Raw genomic sequence first — 14802 nt, forward strand, 5'->3', positions numbered from 1 at the left:
TTAGTTATCATTCATTGGTCCCATCGATGAATCCTACACATCACCGTTGTAGCAATCTGATTCAAGTTCAGTTAACAATACGGCCAAAGAGCATTCGGACAGATGGCATTCTGCCAAACAACCCATTCGAAGTGATGGCATTCGGCCATTTGGCGGTCGGTTAAACGTCATTCGGTCAAACGTCATTTGGCCAAACACCATTCGGCGAAACGGCATTCGGCAAAATGGCCAGATACCGTGATCAACACATCAGAGGTATGAACGAACAATCTTTCAAGCTTGTTCAACATTATAATAGAAAATTTCGCTTTACGTTATATCAAACGTAAGTTTGTTAGAAAAATCTTCGCGTATAGTAGAAAAAAATCACATCAAACTTTTAGTACCTTGTAAGATTATGATGGATTTTCGTAAAGAAAAAATTAACAAAAATGATGTTTCCAAATTCTTTCTCGGATATTTTTTCTTGATATATTCAGTATTAAATAACAGTTCCAGATCGATCGGTTTACCGTTTTGATTCATATTACGGACACTTAAGGCTTCAGTGGAGTGAAACTGATCAAAAAGTATATAAAATAAATCAGTTTGTACGATTCCTCAGCATTATCGAGCCTTGAACACACTTAGCTTTCGAATTGTAGGCGAAGATTTTTATTCTGTAACGTGAATAATTGTATATAAATACATATGTGTGGACTTTCCTCGATTCTTATTCCGGACGATCCCTTGCTTTTGCCTTGAATTCCGGACACTTTGATTCAAATTCCGGATAGCCCATGAAAACCATAAACCATAAGTCGAATAATCAATTAATATTGATAAACCACTAAACAAACGTCTAATGCAGTTGGGCAATGTTTATTTTCATAGATATCGATGAAAAATGCTTATTAAAACAAGCTACAAAAGTGTGAACTTTTGAACGGCAAAAATTGAAACATTTCGCGTGAAATGTTTCTCATACAAAGAAGAGTGTCCGGAATAAAAAGCTGTCCGTAATATGAATCAAAACGGTATAAAGATTGGACTCGGAAAAATGCGACACTTTATTGTGGGTGTAACTTTTTATAGCGTGGGTGTGAATTAATGCAACTTTAGGTAATACTAGTTTAGAGTGTTAGGTTAATGTGTGCAAAAAATGTGTGTTATCGCGATCTGTCAAATAGTTTTCAAGATGCATTCGAAACAAGAAGAGCTACGCCAGCAAATCTTGAGCGCGGTTATCGATAATCCTGGCCAGTCGCACAGATGGATCGGCAAAAGGCTTGAAATCCACCATTCCACCGTGTCCCGCGTTGTGAAGATTTTCCAGGAGACGAAAACCTGGAAGCGGCCGAAAATCGAAAACAAAATACTCAGAGAAGGCGCGAGAGATAAGGCAGTACTTTAAGAATAACCCGAACATTTCCACCCGAGACGTGGCCAAAACGGTCAATGGACCAATGCACGAGCTCACTATTTGACATTTGAGCGGTGCCGTGTTATTTATGTGGCCATGATAACGAATGAATCTAGCACCGCTCAAACGTTAAAATCACTATCACTCGTACCGTTTTGAATCACATTACGGATAGCTTCGAATTCCGGACACTCTACTTTGTATGGGAAACATTTCACACGAAATGTTTCAATTTTTACCGTTCAAAGGTTTGTAACCTTCACATCATCACTAATTGTAGATCGCGTGAGCATCAGTATAGCTCCCACTGTCTACCGTTCAAAATGAAAGTATAGGTCATCTTACCATGTATCAACCACAACACTACACAACAACACAACAGAACATTATACCCCTTCATCTTGGTCCAGTGTCGCATACCAAAATAGACCGCAATACGATCACGCTAAAAATGAGAGTTATCACCTATATAGCTACCTAAAGCCGAGAGCGCAATAGATGGGGAGCGAGGCCTGATCTCCATCATGATGAGAAGACCAGATTACACCAAGCTTATATCCATAATATGGTATCGGAAACCCTAGCCAAAACTATTCTCTCATAATCTCTCTCATTGCAAATTACCGCCACCCATGTACCCATGTATGTAGATGGAGATGGATACTACCTAAGGGTACATCTCTAGACTGAACCACAGATAGAGTCAGTCGTTGGTTAATCGCTAAGCAGGCAAGTCTAGCTAGCAAGTTGATATCGAAAGCCTGACCAACAAGCAGAGTTTAAGTGGAGTGCATGTGTATGGTGAAGAAACGGTAAAGTGGTTGGTGAAATGAGCTTTTGGATTTGTGAAAATACATTTCTTCCTTCCAACAGCAAAGTCCACCTAGTTCATGGTAAGATGCACTAGCATCATGATGGACTAGTTGACCAAACATTATTGGAGATCGGTAAGAGATTTGAACGAAGTTCAGAACTAATCCCAAGTTTAACCCAGGAGTAATTGAATAATTACTAAAGTGTGCCCCCAATATGCCTCTCCATTTAGGCTTTCCTCTTTTACCCTAAAATCAATGGCCTTGGTAGCTATCACGTCGTGGTTTAAGTGCGCTGCTGTACCGCTATGGCTGATGGTGAGGTCTGCTGCGGAGTGATCGGCATGAAGCCGATGTCCCCCTTCTGTCCGGACAGATCCTCGCTTTCCTGTCGCCGTGGGATACACCTGGACACTGACGCCACACAACACTAGGTTTAAGGTTTAATCTAGTCAGTAAGTCGTCAATATAGAGTAAGTACAAATTAAAACCCATTTATCCATTCTTTCATGTAAAATTTGTACTTTTTTCTTGTAACGGAATGACTCGATTAATTTACTTCATGGTGGTTCCACGTTCGAACCTTTTTAGAAGAAATTGGTAGGTGAATCGAAGGTCACTACCTCCTCTTCATATCAATTTGTCTCCGTCTCATGCAACCTTTCTTTTGGGGAGGTGACAGGTTCTCACTTTCAAGGCTCGCTTTAATAAACTTTTTCCATAAAAATCTATGCAAACTTAAAATGTCCACCTGCCTTAAACGCCTCTTTAGTGGCTTGACGACTTCAACTGATGATTTGGCTTTTCATTAATGATTTCCATGAGCTGTCCGGAATTCGAATCAAAGTGCTCATATTCCGGACACTTTGATTCGAATTCGAAGTGAGGAAGCGTCCGGAATAAATATCATGCAAAAAGCCACACATTTCGATTTATTTTAAATTATTCAAGTTGCGGAAGCGTTGTTTCCGACGCTCGATAACGCTGAGAAATCATACAGAATTATTTACTTTGTATGCTCTATGCTGAGTTATACTTCACTATGGCCTTAACTGTCCGTAATATGAATCAAAACATTGGTCCATTTGTCGAAGTGGTTCGTCCAGCAAACCATGAAGCGGGCTGGGCTGTCTGATAAAACTCATATAAAACTCAAAATAAAAACTCAAATGTTTTAATTTTTCACTGATAGATAAATTTTGAGGCAAAGATTTTCCGAAAGGTTAGACAGGGGGTTTCAGCCTTTTTGGCTCGTGGAGCACTTTTTGAACCTATATAATTGGACTCTATAATTCCTACGAATCGACCCTATAATTCCTACGAATGACCCTATAATTCCTACGACCCTATAATTTCTACGAAAATCATAAAGTACGATTTGTGTTTGTCAATCTTTCATTAATATTGATATTATTTCTTTAACCTCTTTCATAAGAAGATTTGATTCATTTGATTGGTTTTTGAATACTTTAAGGTTATATTATGACTCTTAGGCATCCAAATGAAACTGTATTTATTTTTCGTCAAATATTTTTAAAGTCATGGCAGAATTGCTTTGATTAGGGAATTTTCCGAATTTTAGTTGTTAGTTCGAAAGAGAGAGCGAGTTTCAGTAGTGAAATATTTTGTTATGCCTTCAATAATGTGCCTGAATGAGTTAAGCCCAAATTCATCACTCTCAAAAATATTCATTACATTAATGAAACTGGTAAAAAAATTCTAGTTTTGTATCACGTCGTTGAAACCTAGATTTTAATCGAAGTTGCATATACCTCAGTTATTTCAGGAAAAGCATTCCAACAATATTCCATCAAGAAAACCCAATTTTGCAGCTAAAACTGTCACACAAAATGTAAGAAAACATTTAAAATTTTAAATCGATAAAATATTTTCAACCTTTCAATTACAAAATATTAGCCCAAATGCTGAACGTTTTCGTGAACAACAAAAAAAAAATTGTTAATCAGTTGAGCTCATTTTGCTAAGGTAGGGAGTATTAGTGTGTCACTTCATGTCAGAACTATTTTCGTTGAAAGCTTAAAAATCGATGAGATGTAATTATTTTTGAAACCCTTTCAAACAATCTGTTCTACGATAATTGTTTGATCAAATTTTTAAGAGTTATTCACTATCCTGACAGCCCAGTAATAGTAAACATGAATCCGGTCTCAAATCTCTTGGCAATAAACATTTGTACAAATTGTGGCCATTTTTGTAATCGAAGTCAAAAATATCCATATAATGTTAACCGCCTAGATGTATGTGACGTCCATTAGATATGGATTAACAAATTTAATTTTATATCATTTCATACAACCGGTAATGATGTTTGTCAAAAACACCTTTTGTAGGTAAATTTTTCTATAAATTTTGTTATTTTATGAACGAAATCAAATCCATGTCATCTATTAACATTCTCCAATCGCCAACCAAACTAGTGTTTGGCAATAGTTTGGTTGGCGATTTTCACTCATTATCAGAGTAATCCCGAAACCGAAAATATACTTTCGATTATATGGAAAATTATAAGTCCAAACCAAAATTAATCGTTAGTAAATCATTCAACTGCAATCCATAACTGAGATACCAGTACTTCTTTCAAAAATATAAAATAATTTCCTTGCAAAATGTTACTCCGTTTTACGGTACATACAAGTACAATAATTATCGAGATTTTGACAACGTGTGTATGAAACTAGCAAACACTGTGTTTTGTGATCCACCAAAACGTAGAAAAACTTATGGTGAAGATGAATGACAACCACCTCTAAAATTTCAAAAGCACAAATCTAGAGAACGAAATAGTGGTTTTAAATAAAAATTATATCGATTGGTCCCAACCAACGATAAAGTTACTATTCAAATTTTCAGCGTAAGCGGTCTTTGAATTTATAGTCTGGAAAATTCTAGATATAGCTTGGTCCAGTATAATAAAAAGCGTAATTGAAAGCAAAAAGTTGATATCTTTTAACACTGTTATTTCATAATGGCTTAACTGACATGATCGATTTTTCTTCATCAATCCGTTTTTTCTCGCTATTAAATTCACAAATTAAAGAAATTCGAAATGTTTTTATTTTTAAGCAAAATGTAGTGATTGTTTATCTTCATCTAACAAAAACACGTTAGGAAAAGTGAATTAGTTTTTGCAACTCAATCAATGTAGAAAAGTCCTTATTTAAAATCAATTTCGATTTCAAGGCATTAGGGGTCGTCCATAAACCACGTGCTCATTTTTTTTTATTGTCAGACCTTCCCTCCCTTTCGTGGTCTTTTGTCAGTACAAAAAAAATGTGTGGACCGTGGTCATTGGACAAACACACACTCTCCCCCCCCCCCTTAAAGACCACATGGTCTATGGACGACCCTTTAGTACACATTTTTAAAACTGTCGCGTAGCACGATATGAAAACCGCTGAGTTAGAACATAAACTAAAATTTTGCGTAAAAAAAAAAATAGGGTCATTCATGTTTGATAATATCATGGTTCCAGGTATGAGTGCCCCTATTACCTTCATTATTGACAAAGTTTATTAAACTCAATATATCATTTAATAGTTTTTTATTAACTTGACGTGAAAGCAGCTTTTTGTACGAATGTGAAATTGAGACACTGTAAATATTGTTTAACATGGAATTTTTCATCTCAGCTTATCAATTGCTCGTTTCTCACGTTTGAAGGTAAACATGTTAAACCCCTTGTCATTTTTGGATGAAATTCCTCTGTATCGAACACCATCGACCTACTAAACAACCAACAATTGATAATTCAACTCATATCAAAAAGCGATTGCCTGTCAGCAGCAGTTATCATTGCCATGATTCACATCAAAGTCTGACAGTGCGACAACGCAAATGTACCAGCATTCAAATGCCGGTCACAACATTTGATAAACATCCACGCACGTGGTTGTTCTCCAAAATATACCTTCTCTCGCGCGACGAAAACCGCTCTCTTCGCCCTACTCAAACTGGCTGCGTCCATTTCGAACCATTTCGAATACCTAGTGGGTAAAGCATCGAGAGGAGCATTTTCAACTTTCACTCGACTCTCACTCAACAACACGCGCGGGGCAGCATGGTTTCTCATAAACGCATCGCGTCAACTTTTTTGTTTTGACTGGCTTTGGAGCATCGCTCTCGGCGGCATTCTCGCACGCTCCACCAGAAGACACAAGGCGAAATATCTTCCTTTCTGAACAACAGGAAGAGGAGATCCGGGAGACAGTTTTCCCTCATCAGCTGCTGCCTAGGTACTGTGTGTGCAGCTATCGTAGTCAGTTACCAAACGGTTCTACAGCTGATTGGACGCTTTTCGGGAATCATTGGCTTGAGTGCGCGCGAAGGAAACTCTTATCCAAGCTTGAGGGTGGTCGCGGTTCGAAATTGTCGGTGGGTGGTGGCGTATTTTCCCCCGTCCCTCTTCCGGAAGGATGAAGGAAACCAACCCAATTCGCGCCGTCTGACAGTCAGTCTCGGTCGAACGTTGGAATCGAACGGACGGAAGTATAGTTTCAGGCGCGGCATATCCTTCCTGTGTGGTGTAGTGATAGTGTAGTAGAAATAATTGGTACTTCTTACTGCGTTTGGAAGTCTCTGAGTGAGTTAGCGAGCAAGGAGTGCTACCAAAGGCTGACCAATCGACTTACCCTCAATCGGTCCTGATTGTCCGGAGGCTGTCGCGTGACACATTGAAAACGAGAATTGAATTATTGATCTCCGGTGGGAAAAAAGTCATTTCCTGACTTCTTTGTACGTGAGAAGCTTTCCCGCTGGTGTGTAACCGTGTTTTTTGAAAGCAAGGAAGAACAATACAGTCTTCGGAAAAAATATGAGCAATGAATAAAGTGGTTTTGTGGTAAGCGAAGTTTCCTCGGAAGTAGAAGCAATTTTTGATGGAGTTTTCGAGGAAACCGACATATTCTGCTGCATGTTGGCGATGATGGCCATAAAGTGAAAAGTTGACGAGTGGAATGATATGCTGTAAAGTTTTAATTGAATTACGTGAGAGTGCCAAAATAGTCTCCCGGCCCTGCCCTGGAGGGAATCATTTCCGGAATAGTGCAGAACAAAAGTTTCGACTTGATGTGTAGAAGCGGATCGGAACCCAGCCAACCGAAACTCCAGCATAATAATTAAGAGTAAGTCAGTTTTGTCAGTGTGTAATAGACCTATTCATATTTCCAAAAATGTCTGGAAACTCCCCAGTCAACCAATACTTTGATTTTTCATTGCAAAATGAACTTCTGGCCAAAATTTCACTCAATTTAGAGTAAATTTAGTTGTGCTTCAAATCAATTATGTGTTTTTGGGCTATTTTCAAGCTTTAAAAAATCATAACTACCGAACGAAGCATCAAAATTTATCGAAAATACTTCTACATAGTAGTTTATCCAATTCTACGAACTTTTGCCGAACACGATTTTATGATTGGAGCAAGTTTTAACATACTTTGGTTGAGGTTTGTATCTCGAGGTTCTTGAAAATCTCTTTTTTCGGGAATTGTTTTCACTGAACAGCATGCCTGCATGAAAATTTTGGATTTTTAATTTCCAGACATGATGACAATGCATATCTAAAAGTCAATCCCGTTCAAAGTAACCATTTATCTTACGAAAATAAATTGTAAAAAATAGGTAATTATGAAGCACATTTGTAAATCCACTGTGGGTGAGCCAAGAGCACCACCGTGAGCTTCAATGAATTCAAAAAATGAACACGTTAGCACTGCCTTTTCTCAGTCTACGATGATGATTGTTTTCAAATCGTTCTAAATGATCAGTAAAATGCGATCAAAACAATCATCACTCGGAAAGAAAAAGCAATGCTAACTTGTTCAATTCATTCGTATCCAGAACATGTGTCATGCATGATTTAACTATCATCAGGTTGCGATGCGGTGCTCGATCTTTGGGCATTTATTGTAATTTATTGCCTTTAGCAACATGTAATCTGTTGATGGTCAATGAATTCATAAATGTATTATGTTTGATTCCCGTTGACTAGGAACTGAAAAAATAATACCAATGCATGTTTTATATACCATGTATATTGAGAAAACTGTAATTTCTGGGTACAGCGGAGTACAAATTTGGATCAAACAATGTTAAAACTCAATTTAATCTTGTTAGCGTGTTCGACAAACTTTAACAGAATAGAATTAGCTTTCAAATAGTGGTAATAGCAAGTGGTTTTGATTTTCCACATGCTAGTTATGATTTTTCAAACCTTGAAATAAGCCTAAAACACATTTTCAACTTGAAGCATACTGAAATCTTTATCAAATGAGCTGAAAATTTGACCAGACATTGTTCTTAGCATGAGAATTCCGAATACTGCTTGACCGGTAGATTTCCAGACATTTTTTTAAATATGAACAGGTCTAGTGTGTAAGCATCCACCATGCCATGCGGCTCCGGCAAATACAGTCCAAACTTGGAGATCCTAGAAGAGCGGGAATTTGCTACTGTCTGGTTTTCTACGAATTTCCAGTTTCAACAATCTAGAACACGATGATGGAGGTGGCAGAATAAATGCTATTTACTTCTGCTTTGCTACCTACGTCCGATTCGGTACCATAAAACGGGGTCCCTTTGATAATGCGAGTTACTTTGATAGCGAATGATCCACAACATGTCCTGCATCTTCTTTATTATGGTATTACATCTCAACAGGGACAGAGCCTGCTTCTTTGCTTAGTGTTCTTAGGAGCTCTTCCACAGTTAATAACCGACAGCTCTCTTTAGCAATTGGCAATTTTTGTACTGAAATGTTCGTGCTTTGGATGGTAGAAATGATGAGTTGTTCGAAAACATACATATAGCAGTTATTACTGAAACTTATTTGAAACCTGGATCCAAACTCAAAAGAGATCCAAACTTATTTTGTTTATTGTAATGATCGACTCTATGCATGTGGTCCATCAAATTTTTCCTAATTTAAAACCAAATTTTTTGAAACTTTGGGTATTTTTGGTTGAAATACAGCTTGGTATATATACTCTCATAGCTACCTATTTGCCTTTTTAATGCTGTGGGCAGCAAGTTAATTTGCTCCAAACTGACTTGCGAAAATTGACTCACAATGGACCAATGCACGAGTTCACTAATTTGACGTTTGAGCGGTGCCGAAATCACTCGTTGCCATGGTCACGTAAATAACACGGCATCGCTCAAACGTCAAATAGTGAACTCGTGCATTGGTCCATAAGTCAAATGTTTTTGTCATTGGTGACTTTGATGCCAAACATCGGTCATGGAATAAATGGCAAAGTAATTCCAACGGCAGAATTTTATTTGATGAGTGCTCTTCAGGATATTTCTTAATTCAATACCCTGATAGCCCTACGTGCTTTTCCTTTTCTAGAAACCCTTCTACGATTCATTTGATCTTAACCGACTCTAGTCATCTTAGTAGCCAATTGGTTACTCATGCTGATTTTGATTCTGATCATGTCCCTGTTACATTTCAAATATCCCATGAAGCGATTCTCAATGCTATCAGCTCCACTTTCAATTATTTTCGAGCCGACTGGAATACATATGAAACATATATCGATAGTAATCTTGATGTTAACATTTCTCTACTAACAAAACTTGATATTGACAATGCTCTTGAAACTTTAACAAATTCCATTGTTAAAGCCAGGGGCATTGCAATACCAAAATGTGAAGTAAAATTTGAATCTGTGATTATAGACGATGATTTTAAACTCTTGATCCGTCTTAAAAACTAAGGAGAGGGCAATTTCACCGCACTTGCGATCCAGCTAAGAAAATTATATGGCAGGATCAGAATAAATTAAAAAAACGATTTTTACCATTAGGAAAAAAAAAAAGTTTTGAAAATAAAATTTCTCAATTGGATCCTGGCTCTAAGCCCTTTTGGAAATTATCTAAAATTTAAAAAAAAAACCTCGGAAGCCAATACCGGCATTGAAAGAGGAAAACAAATTATTGCTAATAGAGGCGCGTCCACGTTTAAAATCTTGGGTAGGACAAACGTTGACAAATATTGTGTGCACAGTGAAGCTAAGACAAATTTTAACCCTGGACTGGAAAATGTGCAGTGTAAGTGACATTTTGGTCGATTTTGAGTTGAGTCATGGGAATTCTACTGTTTGCAGCGTTCTAACGATATTTTCAGGCGATTCTTCCGCTCAACAGAAAAAAATAACATCATTACTAGAAGACTGGTTTGTTTTTTGAGTCCTATACAATTCGTATAGAACAAAAAATATTTGAAAAAAATTCAAAGTATTTATCCTTACAAATAGGTTTTTGTCACTGACGCCCCTTTGCTTCAAAAACCCTCATTCATATGCCATTACTTCAGATATTACTCCAAAAATTTTCGAAGGAGTTCGTTTTGTAATTATATCCCAAAAAATTTCTCCACGAATTTTCCTAGGGAATTTCTCCAAGAATTTTGGTTAGGATTGCTCAAGATTTCAACCTAGATATTTCCAAGGAGAACCACAAAAATGGAATTTCCCCAAAGATTATTTCAAAAATCATCTGAAAAAAAAAAAAAAAAATCTGATTTCCTCCAAAAATTCTCTGAGATTTTTTTTAAGGGTTGTTCAAACTCCTCTTCTTATCCAGTGATTCATCCATCGCTATCCCTGGGACATCCTCCAAGATTCTTGGTCAGAACCTCTTCTAAAATTCAATCAATTGTCTTGCAAGACTTTTACAAGATTTCAACTAGGGATTTCTCTAAAGATACCTTCAGCAATTGCTCCAGAGATTCCTTCTAAGGTTTCTACAGAAATCACTTCAGTGATTCTTTGCAATTTTCTCTAGTATGTCTTGAATCAAAAAAGTCTGACAAAAAAACCGTGGGGTATTTCTAAAGAAAATCATAGAGTAATAAATAAATTCTGGACTCTTGTGCAAGTTTCAGCAGATTTCCTAGATAATTTGATTTGACGACTCTTGTGACAGTATTTTAAAGGATTTTCTAAAGAAGTTTCTCGGAAAACATTGAACAGAACCTCTATAGAAATTTGTGTAGAAATGATCGAATGAATTGATGGAAAAATTACTGCAGTTTAAACTAATGTGGAAATTTAAATAAACCTTTGAAGATAAAATGGTTTTTTGACAGTATTTTAAAGAATTTTTCGATAAATCTGCAGGAGTTATACTTGTATGAAATGCATTAGGATTCAATGCAAGCCGAATAAGTAAAAAAGAGATTTTAGAGAAGGTTTTGGCTAAAATAGGTACTTTAGAGAGCTTCTATTAAGAATACAGACTTGCATTAAAATAGAGAACAAGTCGAAAAAGAATCCTACTACAAGTCCTAACTTGAGGATCATTCATTGGATCAACTTTTTTTATCATTCATATTAAAACAATATATGAATATCCTTTACACACTAAGCTCTTACGGTGAATTTCACCGTAATCTCAACAGCTGAACAGTTCGGTGAAATAAAACACCGTAATTCCGTCGAAATTTTACGGATTCCGTTGATTTTTCACCGAATACTGTAAAAATTTACCGTACTCCGTTAATTTATTTCACCGAACTGTTCAGCTGTTGAGATTTTTACAGGAATCCGTAAAATAATTTAAGTATGTATATTTATATATTTTTCAACAAAAATAGACAAAACTGCTTGCATTTAAATCAATGAGGTTGTTCTAATTTCCTTACCTATTTGTAGATAACAAATGGATGAACAGCAAAAAATCTGTGAATTTGTGTAGTTTTGCATCAAAGTGACCCTGATAATCGCAAAAATTTTCAGGAGAAGCTGGAGATGCTTAGAAAAAGTTTCATCGTGCAGAAACTCCATCAAATATGTCGCTCGAATTTCTTGACAATTGCACAATTATTTTTTTCTTCGAAAAGTCGTCATAATCTGCTCTAAATATTTTTTTATGAATGAAACAACAAAGTAGGGTGCAGAACGGTGGTAGGTAATTTGGCATAAAGCTATTTGGCATAATGGTCATTTGGCATAAAGTCGTTTGGCATAATAGTCGTTTGGCATAATGAGTCTGAAACCAAGAATTTCTTAAGATGACATTCGTTTTACGATGCTATTGAATCTTTCTAATGATAACAGGCTTGTTGTGGAGTCAATTGATACAAAATGTCACTTTATTCAACAATCATATGCTCTTGAATATACTAAAGCATATTTGGAAAGTTAATGCCAATTGTATTTTATTATTTATCCAGAAATTACCCTTCTTTCAATTATTTATGCTTCATTTGAGTTCAGATATTGGAAAAAAAATTTGCACTGAAGGTTTTGATATTGTTGAGGAGCTTTCGGGGTCTTTTGAGCCACGTACACCGTTGGTTTGTAGTGCAGATATGCTAAAAGCTGATATATTAATTAGCACATTTTATAAATAGTTCATTCCAAATATCTTACATTGGTCTCCCTAATCTCTAAGCTTTTCTTAGTCAGTCCGAATGATCTTCTTAGAGTGCCGACTTATAATTTCCGTATATGAAAGTTTCAATAGATTTCAATCATACATTCTTACACGATTCATTGGTTTACTTACGCTATGGCTAATCTACTCAGGAGCAATAGTATCGCTTCAAGGCGAACGCCAAGTTTATCCAGCTGTCTCCTACTGAATAATAGCGGAATAAGAGAACTTATGTCTTAATGATAATAATGCCTACTTACGATTCAGATGCACAATCAGTTCAACAAATTTTATTTATCCGAATTCTTTACTTCGTTAATTTAGCTTTAATCCAATCAAATCTTCTTTTGTAGCTTAACTTTATGTAGCAAATACCGTACAATGAATCATTGCGTCAAAACAACCCTATTGTTCTTCAGGTAGCTATTAGTTCCTCCTGGCCCTATCGATAATATAGTGATACCCGTGTTGCCAACTGAGTTCAGCGCGATGCACCACATATATCTGTTTAGCACAAATTTACCCTTCTTTCAAACATTATATTTTTTTGTTTTCTAAATATAATTTAACTATAATTGAATGTACAAAACTGTTGATTTAAAATTTTAATAAATTTTTACATTGTTTTAAACATTACCAGAAATCGATGACTGCAGTTACTTCGATGGGTTTTGCTACTTTTCCCCGAAGATCGATTCCACGAATGTAGTAATCACGAATACCTGTTCACCGAATGCCAGTTCCCCGAATGCCAGTTCCCCGTGTAAGCCAGTTCCCCGAATATCCCGCTTCCCCGAAAAAATTTTGACATTCATAATTGTCATAACTTCATACATTTCGGGGTGGTGAATGAACTGGCCATTTGAAATGCACCTTCTTTATTTAATTGGCGGTTCTATAGAGTTTTCCTGTCCTCAGCATTTCTGCCAACATGTGTGGTAGAATACCTCCTTCTTTTGATTATCGTTCTTTCTCGTTTACCATCCAGCCACTGAAGACTATTATACAGCCATTCCATGAAAAATCAATCTAGAGGGTCACCGAATTCCGAATTTTTTGTACCGCTTGACCGATTTTTAATTTTTCTGGACGCAATGAAAGCTAAAGATTTTGACTAAAAAAAAAATATTAAATTTCACAAATTTTTTTTGATTCAAAAATCAATAATTCTCCTATTTTTGTATTTTGAAGGCCTCGGAACTAAAGCGACTATTGCTGTTCTCATTTTTCCTTGAAAGTTCAGTAAATTTTACGTTAACTGTCAAATATTTAGTGATGTTTGTTTTCTATTTTTTGAGATATTTTTTTTTTTAATAAAAAATCAGTCATTTTTCATCGGCACACACTGTAGGTCTCAGCGGAATAGATTTTTTATTAAAAAAAAAATCATAAGTTTTGAACAGCTCAACAATTTCCATTTTTTTATGGAATGAAAGCTTAAGATTAACATTTTCTGAACTTTCAAGAAAAAATGAGAACAGCAATAGCCCCTTTGGTCCCGAGGCTTTCAATACACGAAAAAACGAAAATTATTGATTTTTGCATGTGAAAAAATATGTTTTGTGGAATTTTATATTTTTCTTAAAAAGTTAAAATCTTCAGCTTGCATTTCGCCCAAGAAAATTGAAAATCGGTCAAGCGGTTCAAATGTTACACACTAAGATCTTACGGTGAATTTCACCGTAATCTCAACAGCTGAACAGTTCGGTGAAATAAAACACCGTAATTTCGTCGGAATTTCACGGATTCCAGTGAATTTTTACCGAATACTGTGAAAATTTACCGTATTCCGTTAATTTATTTTACCGAACCGTTCAGCTGTTGAGATTTCACAGGAATCCGTCAAATAATTTAAGTGTGTATGATATAAAAAATAATGAAAAAAAAAATGCAAAATGGTGATTTTTCTGGTTACCATATTTCGGAATGGTCACCCTAATCAAAAAATCCAATCCAACATGTGTATCCTTATATTGGATAAGGAACAAAATAGCAAGTTTTCACGGAATTCGGTGATCCACAAGATCGGTTTTTCATGGAATTGCTGTCTAGCCACATTGAACTGCACAACTTTTCGGGAAAACGGGTCATTCGGAGAAATGGGACTCGGGGGGAAAAGGGTCATTCGAGAAACTAACATTCGGGGAACAGACATTCGGTGAAACGACATTTGGAGATAAGTAGCATAATC

At 36.2% G+C, this 14802-nt stretch overlaps 1 protein-coding gene across 5 annotated transcripts in view; it reads left to right on the forward strand.

Moving 5' to 3' along the window:
* Nucleotides 1-6371: 6371 nt before the first annotated feature.
* LOC5577768 (serine/threonine-protein phosphatase rdgC) overlaps nucleotides 6372-14802 on the forward strand; it is a 229034-nt gene continuing 220603 nt past the window's right edge. For all 5 annotated transcript variants that reach the window (XM_001663491.2, XM_021854816.1, XM_021854819.1 and 2 more), the window contains exon 1: nucleotides 6372-7355. The gene's annotated coding sequence lies outside the window, so the exon portion shown is untranslated. The remainder of the gene's footprint in view (nucleotides 7356-14802) is intronic.

The sequence above is a fragment of the Aedes aegypti genome, chromosome 3 (assembly GCF_002204515.2).
Source record: "Aedes aegypti strain LVP_AGWG chromosome 3, AaegL5.0 Primary Assembly, whole genome shotgun sequence".
Lineage (NCBI taxonomy): Eukaryota > Metazoa > Arthropoda > Insecta > Diptera > Culicidae > Aedes > Aedes aegypti.